General features: G+C 50.5%; 1 long non-coding RNA gene across 1 annotated transcript; it reads left to right on the top strand.

The window, feature by feature from the left end:
• Positions 1–6,546: 6,546 nt before the first annotated feature.
• LOC311144367 lies at positions 6,547–17,550 on the top strand. Its single transcript, XR_014614500.1, has 3 exons — positions 6,547–6,815; positions 6,908–6,960; positions 17,185–17,550. It is a non-coding gene; the product is annotated as an uncharacterized lncRNA (long non-coding RNA).
• The last annotated feature ends 180 nt before the right edge of the window (positions 17,551–17,730 follow it).

The raw sequence follows: 17,730 nt of genomic DNA, 5'->3' as shown, positions 1-17,730 counted from the left end.
CTTATGTTGAGCCACACTGTGCTTTATCCGGCTTCAGTACACTGGCAATGGTGTTTGGCATGGTGGGCTTGGGAAGCTGAGACTCTTTGTGCTTGTCCTGTCTGTGGTGTAAGAACAGCTGGATAAGACTGTAGGAAGTGGTGAATGCAGGGCCCGTAGACCTTCTTAACCACCAACTGTTTGGACCTCTTGTAGAAGATTTGCTGGCACTGTACGTCTCCTAGAAAGACATGGTTGTGGTGTTGACATTTTACACACAGTTGGGGAAGGGACATAGAGCAACACACTTTTGTTGGTAAGGCTGTCAACCGAATGGGACCTAAGTGTTTAGAGACAAGCTAGTGTATTGTTTAGGGACAATGAGAGATATTGGGAGCTGCTTTTGAGAGGAAAGATCAGTCAACAAAGTGAATGGGCTGGGGGGCTGCAAAAGGTGTCTATGATACTGGATCGCCTGACACCAACGATCATACCACGCTCAAAGTTGCTTAGGTCACTCGTTTTGCCCATTCTAACGTTCAATCGAACAGTAACTGAATGCCTCAATGCCTGTCTGCCTGCCGCTGCCATTTTCGCGAATGGGGTCCCATTATTCCAACTGTTACACCGAGAAGATTGAACGACTGCTAGTTTTTATGTAAAGTGCCGTTTTGGTCCTCATGCTAGTTAGCAGTAGCCACAGCAGCCATTATGGAATGGCACGTCGCGTTTAACAACAAAGGAGCTGATTGGCTGACACCTCCATTCTAAAAATGGCTGCTATGGCTTCTGCTACCTAGGATGAGGACGAAAATGACAGTTTTCCAGAAAAACTAGCAGTCGTTCAATCTTCTCGGTGTAACAGTTGGGATAATGGGACAATTCGGAGTACAACAAATTTCTCATTCCTGGAATTCCGAGACACAGCTCGTGCCGGTTCCGCTGTGTCTTTATCTACACAGGAAGCCTGTCTGACCCTAGTGCAGCAGTAAGCAAGCGGGTCGGATCTGCTGGCTAAGTCCAGCTAGGCTAGCAAACTAGCTAATGATAGGTTACCTCTAATCGAGAATATTCGGTTTTGTTGTGAAGGAAAGAAATCTATAGTATCGCATCACTTCTCAACTGACGTCGAAATGGATTCCCCATCAGTTCAGCCTAAAAAACCTTTTGATAATCTTTGAAAGCCTCAAGCCACTGGCAGCATCAGGGTCAATCTCCGGTAGGTAGAACAGGGAAAGATAACTCCTTTTTGTGTTTGTAATTAGCACAGCCAGGCAGTAAACAAATGGTGTTGCCATGACTGAGTATAGCAACACCAAACACACACACACACACACAAGCTAGCCCTGCTGGGCAGCCTGCATGTGCTCTCTCTCTCCCTGGATTTGTTTTAAATAACAGCTGCTCGCCAAAACTGGTCTGTGTGACATGTCAGACTTGCCTCAGCAATGAGGCTATGAAACCATAGAAAATGCGCAGACATTTAGAAACAAAGCATCCACATCTCAAAAAAGAGATGACCAACCAACTAAAAAATGCTGCACAATAATTTCACAGATAACGAGAGTTTACGGAAGGCTTCATACTTACTCTCTCATAACATTTCCATGTGCCAGGCGCCTTTCACTATAGTTGAAAAGCTGGTCATTCCCTCAATCTTGGATGCTTGCCGAGAGGTTTTAGGCCCAACTGCTCATACAAAGATCAGTGAAATCCCACTTTCCAATGACACTGTTGCGCGTAGAATCCAGGGTATGTCAGATGATATTGAATCACATGCAGGTTTTAGGCTGAGCCCGCACATCAAATTGGTTTCCAATCCAATTAGATTAGTCTTGTTTTGCACGCTTTGTACAAAATAATAAAATGCAGTACGACAGGATCTTTCTAAACGTAGCTCTTTATTAGCTAGTTATAACTGCCATGTTCACGTGTCTCCGGCCATGATCAACTGAAAATGACCTCACGACCTGGTTGATCTTAACCAATCATGGCGCAGTATGATACGACGGTAGAATGCAACCAATTACAATTCAGGATGTTGACACATATGGGGGATTTATTATTTTTATAATTGATGGGATGACTAACTTAGAAAGAATGCATTCTAGACTGGGCTGATGTGGGTTGTGTCACCTGGCAAGCTGTGATTGATGTGAAGAGCTGTGTTAGGGGGTAAAATGAGATAAGGATTTGTGTCTCCAAATACTAGACAATACTGGTTCTTTGTGATCTGTGAACCTTCCTTGGACGTAGGAATGGTGTCTAGGGGAGCTGGCTCTTCTCACTATGACAGGTTGTTATGATAAACGTATGCCTGGAAACAGGGATGCGCTAAGAGGCGGGGGACTAGCCTGTGCGCCAACGGATTGGCTGAGTAAATCTAAACCACGCTCAAGCGTCTACTCTGATTGGCCAGCAGAGAGGTGGGAACTCTCTCTCTGTCAGAGTATTTGAGGAAGAACCTAAAACAATGGATTAGTTCTCTGAATGCCCTGCGAGGTATTTCAAGGAGCCCGTATATACGAAACATCATATTTACCATTGAAGGTTTTTGCATTAATTAAAATAACTAGTATATCTTAGAAGTCGTGTTGACCTCTTTTGTTCCTAATGCCAGATTTGAATTGACGCAACTTTGACACACATATGAATATTACATCCTCCTTTTAAAAAATAAAATAAAAATGTTCTACATATTTTTAAGCGTTTCTTTTGAATACATGCTCTGTAGTTTGAACTCGAGGTAAGTAACCATTTATACTGCATACTGCACCAACTGCATCAACATAACAGACTCTGAAACAATAATTCAGCATACTGTTTCTTTTAGAACGAACATTTCTCAGCAACTCAGCTTTTCACTGTAGCAATGACATCTCAACATTTCAAACAAATACAATACCAAAGCATTTCAAGTTAACTTTTCAATAACAAGTTTACAGTCTGGAACTCTTTTAGGGCAGCGATCCGCCTACACCCTTTGACATTTCACAGGTCTAGGACAGCTCTAGGCTTGGCCTCTCTTCCTGACCTTGTGTGATATGAAGCTGAGCATGCTTCTGTGTCAGTCAACAGTTATTGTGGTGTTGCAGGTAAGTATGGTTTATGTTGTGTTGTGTGTATGTTTAGTCCATCACATTCTCTTTCAGGGAAACAGTTCATCTCGTCAGTGTGTTGTTCTTTTGTGTTCAGTAGGTGACGACGATTGCGGCGGTACACCGCTCCTTCTGCGGTGCGGACCTGATATGAACGGTCAGTGTCAACTGGCTGGATGACGACTGCTGGCTTCCCGTAGCCATGCTCCTGGATTCTAACTGACTCTCCGTCGTTCAGTGGTGGCAGTGGTCTAGCTGACCTGTCGTAGGATCGCTTTTGGTGTTGTTGTTTCTGTGCACGTTTTGCATGCATTTCCTTGTAGCTGACGACCTCAGGTTGCAGCTGCTGGTTGGTGCTGGGAAGGATTGAGCGAAGTCTGCGGCTCATCAACAGCTGGGCTGACGATTTGAAGTTGTTAACTGGAGTGTTGCGGTACTCAAGGAGTCTGAGGTAGGGTTTTGCTTTGCTTTGCTTTGTCCATGAGTGAATTAGCAATCGGCACAGATATTTCAGCAAGGCCATTACTTTGAGGGTAATGTTGGCTTGTGGTGATGTGTGTGAACTCCCATGCTTTTGTGAAGGATTTAAACTCCTTTGATTTGTAACAAGGGGCCATTGTCAGATATTAAAGTCTCTACAATGCCATGCCTGGCAAAGGCTGCTTTCAGCTTGTGGATCACAGCTGCAGATGTGGTGCTGTGAAGCTTGTCAAGTTCGAAGTATCTGCTGTAGCAGTCCACTGTTATGATGTGGTCTTCTTTGTTTGTTCCAGGTGAACATATCGGTTGCCACGACCTGCCAGGGTCGTTCTGGGCTACAGTGAGGTAACATAGGCTCTTTGGTGTTTAAGGGGCATCGTTTAAGACAGGTGGGGCATTTACCAACAATGTCCTCTATTTGTTTGCACATTCCGGGCCAAAACAAAATGTCCCGTGCTCTCTGTTTTCACATTTTCATGCCCATGTGTCCAGCATGGATCTTTGTCAAAATCTCTTCTCTGAGACTGGTAGGACTGATGATTTTCTCTTGTTTGAAAATGATTCCATTGATCTGTGATAGTTCATCATGATGGTTCCAGAACTCTGAGATGCTCGGAGAGCATTTTCTCCTCTCCTCAGGCCATCCATCCTGTATGACTTTCCTCAGCTGTGTGTTGTGTGTCCTTCAGTTTTGTGTCACTAACTGGTAAGTTGCTGTACACAGTGTGTGCCTGCATGTCCATGCCTTCACTGAGGCTGCTGTCCTTGTAGGTAAGAAACTTCCTGGAGAGTGTGTCTGCGACAGGGATGTCTTTGCCTAGACTGTGAGTGATTGTGAAGTCATATTTTTGTAGTTGAAGGATCATTCTCTGTAGCCTTGGTGGGGTTGCAGCTAGCGGTTTCCTCATTATTGACTCGAGGGGCTTGTGGTCAGATTCCAAAATGACTTGTCGTCCATAGACGTACTGATGGAAACACTTACATCCGAACAGAATGGCGTACAGCTCCTTTTCGATTTGAGCGCAGTTGATTTCACAGTCTGTGAGAGATTTGGAAGCGTAGCCGATGGGCTTTCCTTCTTGCAGTAGCACTGCACCTAGTCCATACTTCGACGCGTCCACTTGGAGTCTGAGCTCTTTGTTGGGGTCGTAGTAGGCAAGGATTGGTCCTGGTTCTCTCTTGATCAAGTCTTTCACTTACTGGAAAGCAATGTCGTGTTGCTTGTCCCAGAGGAACTCACTGGACTGCTTTAGCAGCTGACGCAAGGGTGCATTAGCATTGGAGAGGCTGGGTGCGAACTTGGCTAAGTAGTTGACCATGCCAAGCACTGTTTCCAGCTCTGCATGGTTCTTTGGTGGCTCCATTTCCTTTATGGCTGAGATCTTCTGTGGATCTGGCTTGATTCCATTCGCTGTGAGAAGATGTCCGAAGTAGCTGACCTCTCGTGCAGAGGTTTCGACTATAGAAAAGGATGTCGTCCACAATTTCACAACTCCGTCGAGGCCTTCGTACACCTCGTCGATCTTTCGCTGAAAGTCGTATTGGGCTGAGATAATCCCAAAAGGCAGGCGACGAAACCTGTAGCGTCCAAACAGTGTGTTGAACATTGTGAGCTTAGATGACTCTTCTGTGAGCTTGATAGCCCAGTAGCCTGATCTGGCGTCCATGACACTGAAGTAGCGTGCTCCCGCTAGCTTGTGTGTGATTCCATCTAGCGTCGGTAAGGGGTAATGGGGGTGTTTGATAGCCTTGTTCAAATCTCTTGGGTCGAGACATAGTCTGAGCTTGCCTGTGCGTGGTTTCTCCACCACCACTAACGTGTTTACCCAATCTGTCGGTTCCGTAACCTTGGTGACGATGTCAGATTGCTCCATGCTCTACAACTCTTTCTTCAGATGGGCGCGGAGAGCAAGGGGAATCTTTCTCGGTGGGTAGACCACAGGGGTTGTGTCTGGGTCAAGGTGAATGGTACATTCTCCTGGGAATAGTACTATTCCTGTAAAAACATCAGCAAACTGCTCCATGACATTCTCTGTCTCTACTGGTGCTGTCACTGATAAAACTAGCTTGATGAGGTCCATGTCTAAACATGCTTTAAGACCTAGCACTGAGGGTGCTCGAGTGTCAACAATGTAAAAGTCCAACATCATGTCACTTTCCTTGTATTTGCATTTGAAAGTGCTCCCGAGTGGCGCAGTGGTCTAAGGCACTGCATCGCAGTGCTAGCTGTGCCACTAGAGATCCTGGTTAGAATCCAGGCTCTGTCGTAGCCGGCCGCGACCAGGAGACCTATGGGGCGGCGCACAATTGGCCCAGGGTAGGGGAGGGAATGGCCGGCAGGGATGTAGCTCAGTTCGTAGAGCATGGTGTTTGCAACGCCAGGGTTGTCGGTTCGTTTGCCACGGGGGGCCAGTATGAATTATTATTTTTTGAAGAAAAAAATAATGTATGCACTCACTAACTGTAAGTCGCTCTGGATAAGAGTGTCTGCTAAATGACTAAAATGTAATGTGCTTTTTACTGGGAGCTGTTCACCACCATAACCAGTCAGTCTGCGGGTGGTGGGCTGTAGCTCACACTCAGATGTCAAGCTGCGGTACTTATTCAGAGGAATAATGTTTACTTGTACACCAGTGTCTAGTTTGAACTTTAGCTCTGTGCCTTGTTTTCCTATCTCTATGTCAGCAAAGGCTTGCCCTGTCTCTGATATCTGACTTTTCTGTGTCACTGAATCAATAAACAGTTCATCAGCATTTTACTTTTTGATTGACATTTCATCTTCACTCACTGTGTGTACTGTTTTCCCACGGTAAGCTCTGCACACTTTTGCAAAGTGATTCCATTTTCCACATTTAGTACACTGTTTGCCTTTAGCTGGGCAATTTCCCTTTTTGCCATGCACTTTGTATCCACAATATCCACATGTTTTGGGGCGTTTTGAGACTGTGTCGCTCTGTTTTGGAGTTCTCTCTCTCCGTTCTGAAGCGCGCTCTCTGGGCACTCAACATTCAAGTTTCTCTCTCACTCGCGGTGAGTGTATTCCAAATACAATACGGTCCCTGACCATCTCATCCTTGTTTGCATAATCACAGTCTTTCACAAGCAGACGCAGCTCAGTCACAAACTGTTCAAACGATTCGCTAGCTCCCTGTACTTTCTCATGGAATTTGTACCTAGCGAAAATCGTATTGGTCTTTGGCACAACATATGCTTCAAAATGATCGGTTGTATGTTTTCAGTACATTTGATTCAGCCTCGGTAAGTGTCCATGTGTTGTAAATGTCTCTCCCTTTTTCACCGATCGACAGGAGCAGGTAACTGCACTTTTCCTCTTCTCCTCTTTCCTTCAGAGGACCTGTGAACATTAGCTCCACATGCTGTTTGAACTTACGCCATGCATCAGGTAAGTTTGTAGACCCCCAATCCATTTGAGGTGAAGGAACTCCAGCAAAATCCATCTTTTAGTCCTTTTACTCTGACACCATGTCTTGTTTTGCACGCTTTGTACAAAATAATAAAATGCAGTATGACAGGATCTTTCTAAACGTGGCTCTTTATTAGCTAGTTATAACTGCCATGTTCACGTGTCTCCGGCCATGATTAACTGAAAATGACTTGGGTGGTCTTATCCAATGATAGCGCAGTATGATAAGACGGTAGAATGCAACCAATTACAATTCAGTATGTTGACACGTATGAATATTACAGATGAGACAACTGACATTTCAAATGCCAGCTTGTATTTATTACCAACATATGTGAATTTCTTTGTTGCAAAGAGTTGCCTCAGAATACAACTGCAGGTGAAATATTCCATGTTCTGAACTAGTACATAACTGTCATGGGCCTCTCACTCCACCGGGTTACCACCTTAATTTTCTTCCACTCTGCTCACCACTCTCTCTACTCAGCCTAACTAGCTCCACCTGTCCCTGCTCTGCTCTGCTCTAATTACTCTGCCAGCTGCGCTGCATTACCCACTACCTCTCCCAGTATTTAAGGCCCTGTCTTTCAGCTCTCCGGTGTCAGATCGTCTGCAAAGCTCACACCCGGAACCTGTTTGCTCGCGCTTCTGGCTCACCCTGGTTTTGTGACCCCGGACCTGCCTGTTTTTTGGATACTCTTCTGCCTCAGGAGATCCAGACCTGCTTCTGCCATTACGACTCCTGACTACTCTTCAATCCCGGTAACTCTGACCAGCCTTCTGCCTTGCTACTACGTATTTTGGATTTCCCTTGAACTGTACTGCTGCCTGGTTTCATTCCGCCCTGTTGTGTCTGTGTCTCCCCCCCCCAGGACTTCTGGACCACCCACCACCGGCTTCATAGGACGCATCGCTGCCACTGGGGGGGGCACAGACCCAGCGCATTGGACGGGATCCCTGTTACCCCTGGAGCCTTCATTCACTCCCTACTTCCCTTTTCCCTTAAGTTTAATAAACTTTCTGGTGTGACGCAATTGTGGTCCTCTGGTCGTCTGTCTGAACCGTGACAGTACGATCTGACCATTATGGACTCAGCGCACACTTTCCCCGACATGGAAACCGATGAGCATGAGCAGCAGTTCCAGCAGCAGCAACAACAACTCGCCATGATCATTCAACTCCTCACCAACCTTACCCCAGCCAGTCTGCCCACCAGCCCAGCCCCCGAGTTACCTGCCCCGGTCATTGCAGCCGCTGCTCCGGAACCCAAGATTGGAAACCCCGAGCGGTTCAACGGCGATTCAACCCAGGTCCGGCCATTCCTGACTAGCTGCCGACTTCAGTTCTCCTTGCAGCCAAGGACCTTCGCCACGGAGGGGGCTAAAGTTGGGTATGCCATCACTCACCTGACGGGCCGAGCTCGACTCTGGGGAACAGCAGAGTTCGAACGTCAAACCCCCGCATGTGCAACCTTCGACCTGTTTGCTGAGGAGATGCTGAAGGTGTTTGACCTGGATTCACCCACCGCAGAGGCGTCTCGTGAACTGTTCAGTATTCGACAAGGCAGACGTACAGTCGCAGACCATTCCATCGACTTCCGAACCCTGGCTAGACGAAGTTCTTGGAACACACCATCGTTGGTGGACGCGTTCTTCCATAGTTTGGCTGACTATATCAAGGACGAGTTGGTCTCCCATGAACTGCCTTCCACTCTTGATGAAGCCATCGCACTGACTGTCAGGATCGACAGAAGGATACAGACCCGTCGTCGTGAGAGGGGGCGCCAAGGTCCACCTACTACCGGCATTCGGAGAGATCCGACTGGGCTCCTGTCATCTACTGCCACTCACCCAGGTCAGCTTGATCAGTCTGAGCCTATGGAGATTGGGCGAGCCTCCCTCACTCCTGCAGAGCGCCAGCGCCGCTTCACCTCAAACCTCTGCCTCTATTGTGGAGGTGATGGACATCGTGTGGTAACCTGCCCTTTAAAGGGCCGAAGCTCACCGGGCATAGGGGGAGTCCGGTTGAGTTCAATGACCATCCAGTCCTCCGACCGCAAACCCCTGCTGCAAGTTCACCTCCGCCTCTCTGACTCAACTCACACCCTGGCTGCTCTGGTGGATTCTGGCGCCGAAGCCAACATAATGGACATCAAGCTGGCACGCCAACTGGGACTGGAGAACCTCCGTTTGACACCTCCTATTCCTGCCCGGGCACTGGACGGACACTTACTCGGATCGGTCACTCATGTCACGGCCCCGGTCTCGATGGGTCTGTCCGGAAACCATCAAGAAACTATCCAGTTTCACCTGCTCCCCTCTCCAGGCCAACCCCTCATCCTGGGTTACCCATGGCTCCGCCGGCACAACCCTCAGCTCGACTGGGTGACCGGGGTGATCAGGGAGTGGGGAGAGGACTGCCACCGAACCTGCCTGCTTGCTGCCGCACTACCCCCTCGGCCAGTACCTACTAACTCCGCTCCTGACCTCTCCAATGTCCCAGAATGCTACCATGGTCTCAGAGAGGTGTTTAACAAAGCAAGAGCCACATCTCTGCCCCCTCACCGACCGTACGACTGTGCCATCGACCTCCTCCCTGGAACAGCTCCTCCAAGGGGTCGTCTTTATTCGTTGTCTGCTCCTGAAAGAAAGTCCATGGAGGACTACATCAATGGCTCTCTGTCCGCAGGATTAATCCGTTCATCTTCATCTCCTGCTGGTGCTGGCTTCTTCTTTGTGGGGAAGAAGGACGGATCTCTTCGCCCCTGCATCGACTACAGGGGACTCAACGACATCACAGTGAAAAACCGTTACCCTCTGCCTCTGCTCACCTCTGCTTTTGAGTTGCTCCAGGGAGCCACTGTTTTTACCAAGTTGGATCTCAGAAACGCTTACCACCTAGTGCGGATCCGGGAGGGAGATGAATGGAAAACCGCATTCAATACACCAACAGGCCACTACGAGTATCTGGTTATGCCTTTTGGCCTCACCAATGCTCCTGCTGTGTTCCAGGCTCTAGTGAATGATGTACTGCGGGACATGTTAAACAAGTTTGTCTTCGTTTACCTGGATGACATCTTAATCTACTCCAGAAACCTGTCTGAACACACCCGCCATGTCCAGCAAGTCCTTCATCGTCTTCTGGAGAATTCCCTCTACGCCAAGGCAGAGAAATGTGAGTTTCACGTCAAGACAGTGGCCTTCCTGGGGTACATAGTGGCAGAGGGAAGTATCCAAATGGATCCTGCCAAAGTATCAGCAGTCACTTCATGGCCAGTTCCGGAGAACAGAAAGAAGCTGCAACAGTTTCTGGGGTTTGCTAACTTCTATAGGAAGTTTATCCGGAACTACAGTACCGTTGCTGCCCCTCTCACTGCTCTAACCAGCACCAAGCAACCCTTCACCTGGACCCCAGCAGCCGACAAAGCCTTCAGTACCCTCAAGGTGAGGTTCACCTCCGCTCCCATCCTCCAGATGCCTGATGTGGACCGGCAATTCATTGTGGAGGTGGACGCCTCGGATGTGGGAGTTGGTGCTGTGATTTCTCAGTGGGCTGCGGAGGATAGGAAGCTCCATCCCTGTGCCTTTTTCTCACGTCGGTTGTCCCCCTCTGAGTGCAATTACGACATAGGGAACCGTGAGCTGCTGGCTGTGAAGCTTGCCTTGGAGGAGTGGCGTCACTGGCTGGAGGGGTCCACCATTCCATTTCTCGTTTGGACCGATCATAAGAACTTGGAGTACATCCGCACGGCCAAACGGTTGAACTCCAGGCAGTCCCGCTGGGCCCTGTTCTTCACCAGGTTTAATTTCACTCTGTCATACCGGCCTGGATCACGCAACACCAAGCCAGACGCCCTCTCCCGTCAATTCCAGAAGGATGACACCCCCTCCAAGGACCCTGTGTCGATTCTGCCAAGTCCCTGCATCGTTGCAGCTCTGACCTGGGCTGTTGAGGAACAGGTGCTGGAGGCTCTCCGTAACCAGCCAGGTCCCAGCACTTGCCCAGCTGACCGCCTTTTTGTCCCCGAAGACCTGAGGTCCCAGGTCGTTCAGTGGGGACATGACTCCCGCCTAGCTTGTCACCCTGGCTCCACCCGCACTTACAACCTGCTCGCCCAGAGGTTCTGGTGGCCCTCTCTGAGGAAGGATGTACGGGAATTCGTCCAAGCCTGCCCCATCTGCAACCAACACAAGTCGTCCTGCCAGCCCCCAGCCGGATTGCTGCAGCCCCTGCCTGTGCCCAGACGTCCCTGGTCTCACATCGCCCTTGACTTTGTCACGGGGCTGCCCCCTTCAAGTGGCATGACCGTCATTCTCACCATCGTTGACCGTTTCAGCAAGATGGCACACTTCATTCCCCTCCCCAAGCTCCCAACCGCCAAGGAGACCGCCCAGGTGGTCCTGGAACACGTCTTCCGGATCCACGGACTGCCAAAGGATGTAGTTTCTGACCGTGGTCCACAATTCTCCTCCGCTTTTTGGAAGGAGTTCTGTCACCTGCTGGGAGCCACAGTCAGTCTGACTTCCGGATTCCATCCCCAATCCAATGGGCAGTCAGAGCGGGCTAATCAGGAGCTCGAGAAGGCACTGCGATGCATGACTTCACGCAACCCCCACTCCTGGTCGCAGCAATTGACATGGGTGGAGTACGCACACAATTCTCTGACCTGCTCTGCCATCGGTATGTCCCCTTTCCAATGTGTTTATGGATACCAGCCTCCTCTATTTGCCAGCCAGGAGGAGGAGGTTACTTGCCCATCTGCACTTGCTTTTGCCCGTCGATGTCGCCGCACCTGGTCACAAGCCCGAGCCACACTCCTCAGATCCGTTGCCAGCTACACTACCGGGGCCAACCGTCGGAGAATTCCTGCTCCCACCTACCATGTTGGTCAAAGGGTGTGGTTGTCATCGAAGAACCTGCCACTCAGGGTGGAGTCGCAGAAGCTGGCACCTCGGTTCATTGGCCCATTCCCTATCATAAGAGTGATTAGCCCAACTGCTGTCCGGCTCCAACTGCCTAATTCCCTGAGGGTGCACCCCACTTTCCATGTGTCTAAGATTAAGCCCATCCATGAGAGTCCGCTGGTCCCTGCTGCGCCTGGTCCTCCTCCTCCACGGCTCGTCGATGGTGGTCTGGTTTACACCGTCCGCCGCCTGCTTCGGTCCAGACGGAGGGGTAGGGGTCTCCAGTACCTCATTGACTGGGAGGGCTATGGACCTGAGGAAAGGACCTGGGTGCCAGCTAGTCGGATTGTGGATAGGACTCTCATCACCGCTTTCCACCAACGGCATCCTGATCAACCTGCAATCCGTAGGGGCCGCCCCAGAGGGGTCCCTAACCGTCCGGCCCGCTCGGCTTCCTGTCCTGTGCCTGATCCTGTCTCGGGACCTGTCCCATCTCCCGACCACGGCCCTCCGGCTTCCTCCGAGGATGAGGACGTTCACTCGGACCGTTCGGAGGAGTTCTAGCCCTCCTCCGGCTCCCCTCCTCCCGCCCGGCGTGGTGTTGCTCTTGGGACTTCTGGGGCCGTCCCTTGGGGGGGGGGTTCTGTCATGGGCCTCTCACTCCACCGGGTTACCACCTTAATTTTCTTCCACTCTGCTCACCACTCTCTCTACTCAGCCTAACTAGCTCCACCTGTCCCTGCTCTGCTCTGCTCTAATTACTCTGCCAGCTGCGCTGCATTACCCACTACCTCTCCCAGTATTTAAGGCCCTGTCTTTCAGCTCTCCGGTGTCAGATCGTCTGCAAAGCTCACACCCGGAACCTGTTTGCTCGCGCTTCTGGCTCACCCTGGTTTTGTGACCCCGGACCTGCCTGTTTTTTGGATACTCTTCTGCCTCAGGAGATCCAGACCTGCTTCTGCCATTACGACTCCTGACTACTCTTCAATCCCGGTAACTCTGACCAGCCTTCTGCCTTGCTACTACGTATTTTGGATTTCCCTTGAACTGTACTGCTGCCTGGTTTCATTCCGCCCTGTTGTGTCTGTGTCTCCCCCCCCCAGGACTTCTGGACCACCCACCACCGGCTTCATAGGACGCATCGCTGCCACTGGGGGGGGCACAGACCCAGCGCATTGGACGGGATCCCTGTTACCCCTGGAGCCTTCATTCACTCCCTACTTCCCTTTTCCCTTAAGTTTAATAAACTTTCTGGTGTGACGCAATTGTGGTCCTCTGGTCGTCTGTCTGAACCGTGACACATAACTGGACATCTATTATGATGGGCATTTCTTTTATCGGACCATAAATAAGATTATAGATTCATGCAGTGCTCTTATTATAATGCATATCTTTTCACAGTTGTCTGCGAATCCACAACCTTCTGGCTACTTTGCCATGTAATGCGTCTAAAACTGCATATCTAAGGCTCTGGTCTGTCCTAGGAGTGAGGGTAAACAGTAGGCATGTTCTCTGCTATTCACTTTATGTTTTAATTATTATTTTGGGTATAGGGGAGAGTCACTTGTTTTTTTCCCCCAAGAGTTCAAGGAGGGCCGGGTAAAATATATATTTTACTGGAGGGAGAGCCATCCATTTTCATTTCAGAGAAATCTGATTTTCTCCAGGTACCCCTCATTATAAATAACGTAAATTGACTTGGGTGGTCTTAACCAATGATAGCGCAGTATGATAAGACGGTAGAATGCAACCAATTACAATTCAGTATGTTGACACATATGAATATTACAGATGAGACAACTGACATTTCAAATGCCAGCTTCTTGTATATATTACCAACATATGTGCATTTCTTTGTTGCAAAGAGTTGCCTCAGAATACAACTGCAGGTTGTCACGATCGTCTTCCAAAGGAGCAGACCAATACGCAGCGTGTTGAGCGAACATGATAGACTTTATTAATTAAAGTGCCAAAACCAAAACAATAGACGATTCGTAAAGTCCACAGTACAAATGACTGACAAGGAACAAAAACCCACAACACCCAAAGGAAAACATACAGATTAAATATGGCTCCCAATCAGAGACAACCAGCCCACAGCTGACACTCGTTGCCCCTGATTGGGAGTCATTATCTCAAACATAGAAATGAACCCAACAGAAATACCAACATAGAAATACACCCAATGAATAAACACACCCTGGCTCAATATACAGAGTCCCGGAGCCAGAGCGTGACAGTACCCCCCCCTAAAGGCGCGGACTGCGACCGCGCCTCAATAAGGGCCAAACAAGGGAGGGCTGGGTGGGCATACCTCCTCGGCGGTGGCTCTGGCTCCGGCCTTGATCCCCACCTCCTTTCCAACCCCCCAAAGTACCCCTGGTCCTGTCTAGCCCCGTTGGCCGGAGCCGGACTGACGACACGCGCCCCTGGCTTGGTGCGTGGAGGACGAACAGGCCTTACCAGGCTGACGACGCACACCGTAGGCCTGGCGCGTGGAGCAGGGACAGGCCGGACCGGGCTGACGAAGCGCACCCCTGACTTGGTGCGGAGAGCAGGAACGGGCCGGACAGGGCTGACGACGCACACCACTGGCTTGGTGCGGGAAGCTTGGATGGGCCGGACTGGGCTGGCGACGCGCACCACAGACTTGGTGCGGAGAGCAGGAACGGGCCGGACAGGGCTGACGAAACGCACCACAGACTTGGTGCGGGGAGCAGGAACGGGCTGGACCAGGCTGACGACTCGCACCCTTGGCTTGGTGCGAGTAGCAGGAACAGGCCGGGCTGGGCTGGCGACGCACACCGTAGGTTTTGTGCGTGGAGCAGGAACAGGCCGGGCTGGGCTGGCGACGCACACCGTAGGTTTTGTGCGTGGAGCAGGAACAGGCCGGGCTGGGCTGGCGACACACACCGTAGGCTTTGTGCGTTGAGCAGGAACAGGCCGGGCTGGGCTGGCGACGCACACCGTAGGTTTTGTGCGTGGAGCAGGAACAGGCCGGGCTGGGCTGGCGACGCACACCGTAGGCTTTGTGCGTTGAGCAGGAACAGGCCGGGCTGGGCTGGCGACGCACACCGTAGGTTTTGTGCGTGGAGCAGGAACAGGCCGGGCTGGGCTGGCGACGCACACCGTAGGTTTTGTGCGTGGAGCAGGAACAGGCCGGGCTGGGCTGGCGACGCACACCGTAGGCTTTGTGCGTTGAGCAGGAACAGGCCGGGCTGGGCTGGCGACGCACACCGTAGGTTTTGTGCGTGGAGCAGGAACAGGCCGGGCTGGGCTGGCGACGCACACCGTAGGCTTTGTGCGTTGAGCAGGAACAGGCCGGGCTGGGCTGGCGACGCACACCGTAGGTTTTGTGCGTGGAGCAGGAACAGGCCGGGCTGGGCTGGCGACGCACACCGTAGGTTTTGTGCGTGGAGCAGGAACAGGCCGGGCTGGGCTGGCGACGCACACCGTAGGCTTAGTGCGAGGAGCAGGAACCGGCCGGGCAGGGCTGGCGACGCACACCGTAGGCTTAGTGCGAGGAACAGGAACCGGCCGGGCAGGGCTGGCGACGCACACCGTAGGTTTGGTGCGAGAGGTAGGAACAGGCCGGGCTGGGCTGGCGACGCACACCGTAGACCTGGTACGTGGAGCAGGAACAGGCCGGTCCGTACTGGGAACACACACCACTGGCCTTAACCGGGGATCAGGAACGGGCCGGACCGGACTGGTAACACACCTCTGTCTCTCACGCCGTGCCTCCACTACTTCCCTCCCTCTACTCGCCAATGGCTCCCGTAATCCGGTAGCCTTCTCTCCACGTCTCCCTGTGGCAGCCTCCTGCTGCCCAGCCGCCCAAGCCATGTGCCCCCCCCAAAAAACTTTTTGGGGTTGCCTCTCGTCCTTCCGACGATGGCCCTGCTGACGCCGTTGCTCCTCTCTCAGTCGCCTCTCCACTGTTTTACTCCATGGCCGGCGATCCATCCCATCCAGGATCTCCTCCCAAGTCCAAGACCCTTTACCATCCAAAATCTCCTCCCATGTCCAGACCCTTGGCTCCTGGACACGCTGCTTGGTCCTGGTACGGTGGGTTTTTCTGTCACGATCGTCTTCCAAAGGAGCAGACCAATACGCAGCGTGTTGAGCGAACATGATAGACTTTATTAATTAAAGTGCCAAAACCAAAACAATAGACGATTCGTAAAGTCCACAGTAACAAATGACTGACAAGGAACAAAAACCCACAACACCCAAAGGAAAACATACAGATTAAATATGGCTCCCAATCAGAGACAACCAGCCCACAGCTGACACTCGTTGCCCCTGATTGGGAGTCATTATCTCAAACATAGAAATGAACCCAACAGAAATACCAACATAGAAATACACCCAATGAATAAACACACCCTGGCTCAATATACAGAGTCCCGGAGCCAGAGCGTGACACAGGTGAAATATTCCGTGTTCTGAACTAGTACATAACTGGACATCTATTATGATGGGCCCTTTGTATCCGGTCGACGAGACTGCTGCTCAACCTATCCATGCAGGGACGTGCAAGTGACAAAGCTGGGCATCTGGAGAGACCGAGTGGATAGAGGTATTATCGATATGTTCCCCCTATTGTAAACTCTGGCTGACATGGGTGATGTAGACATGGATCACATAAGTAAATTGATGGGGTCACATCTGAGCAAAACTCTGCTCACATTCGAGGATTACTTCCCCTCACAATCTGATCACACCCGGGAGAGCAGTGGATGCGTAATCCGTTCACCAGCACTGAAGAGACTCACAGTTTGTCACCGGTTCTTGATGATAAACAATTGGAGCTGTCCTGTGACCAAGGCCTGCGCATTCGTTTTAATGAGATGTGCCTGTCCACATTCTGGCTGTTCAGCTGCGGAGAATACCCGCAACTTTGCGAGATGGCAGTGAAGATCTTAATCCTCTTTCATTCTACCTACTTATGAGACCAGCTTCTCCTCTCTTGCTGCAACAAAATCAAAATATTGCAACAGACTGGCTGTTGAAAACACCTTGACACCTCTGTGGTGTCCCTTGGACAAAAAAGTTTGAGAAAGGCTGGCCTATAATATAGGTTATAGGCCTAGGCTATACGAAGAGCATGCTCGGAGAAGCACAGGGCAACGTTAGATTTCTAAGAAAATGTACTTCCTTCTGGAGTTTTTGTGCTTCTGGGATGGTGTATATAAAACTAGGCTACACTGCATTACACACTGCAATGGATAGGTGTTCCCAATCATGAGCCCCTGCCTGCCCTGCTTTTGCTGATGTAAACCCTTTTGTGTTACAGGACGGGGTTGCAGTTCCGACGTGACCCACTTGGTGTCATCCTCTGAGTCTGGACTAATCATTATCTTATTGGTGTCACCTGTGTCTACCTGTTCACCTGTGTATTTATGCCCTCACTTCCCTGTGTTCCCTTGCTCTGTTTTCTCTGCTAGTTCTCGATGCCAAACAGTACTAATTAGTGTCTGATCGCGAGACATATGTGCAGGTACTTGAGAAGTGTTCTCCATGTTTCATTGTTGTTTTCAGTCATAGTTAGTATTTCGTATGTTTGCTGTCAGCCTGTTTTTGGAGACCAATTTGCTCCTCCTTTATTTTTCCGTGACAAGTCCATTATTTTGTATCCTGGTTTTTGGACCACCAGTAAAGATCCTTGTTTCACCATCTCTGCCTACTGTCTATCCTGCACCGCACCTGGGTCAAACCTCACACCAACCCTTACACTTTTGTGCCTAACCAATGACTGTGCTGTGTATGGTGGCACTTCAGCAGGCAAGTTAATTTGTCCCAGAAATGCAAAATCTGTGCGCGCGGACTAGGCCTACTGATG

The sequence above is a fragment of the Coregonus lavaretus genome (assembly GCF_964263955.1).
Source record: "Coregonus lavaretus genome assembly, chromosome: 2".
In the NCBI taxonomy this organism is placed as follows: Eukaryota; Metazoa; Chordata; class Actinopteri; order Salmoniformes; family Salmonidae; genus Coregonus; species Coregonus lavaretus.
The sequence above is the reverse complement of the archived record's forward strand: the minus strand, read 5'-3'. Positions and strand labels throughout refer to the sequence as shown.